This window comes from Arvicanthis niloticus, chromosome 8 (genome assembly GCF_011762505.2).
Source record: "Arvicanthis niloticus isolate mArvNil1 chromosome 8, mArvNil1.pat.X, whole genome shotgun sequence".
Lineage (NCBI taxonomy): Eukaryota > Metazoa > Chordata > Mammalia > Rodentia > Muridae > Arvicanthis > Arvicanthis niloticus.
Window position 1 is genome coordinate 28,078,586 of NC_047665.1, and position 529 is coordinate 28,079,114.

Sequence of the window (529 nt, forward strand, 5' to 3'; positions counted from 1 at the left end):
CTTGAGTGTTTTAGCTGTGTAATAAAAGCTCTTTCCAAATTCCTTACATTGTCTCCTCTCTGAATTCTTTAGCCAGTGATGGCAATTGCAATGGAGGTCTGCATATCTCCCTGAGACCTCTTCAGGTCTTAATAGTCAGCAATATATCCAACTGTAAAAGAATTGTTAAAAAATAAAACTGAAAGGAAATGTTCTCAGAAAGAAATTCAGAATAATTCAGGTGACTGGTAATCCCTTAGACAAACGAACAAAAAAGAGATCACCCAGATTAACAAAATTAGAAATAAAAAAAAATGCTGTTGAAAAAATAAACAAGCAAACAGAGAAAGAGGGAGGGAGAGAGAGAGAGAGAGAGAGAGAGAGAGAGAGAGTAAAAAAGGAGAGAAGTCCACTAAAATTTATATCATTATTAGGAAATTCTCTGAAAAGTTTTATTTCAAAACCTGGAATGCCATGAAGAAATGCATGAAGTTCTAAATGCATGCAACTCACTAAAATTGAAGCCAGAATATAAATAACTGCAATAGAG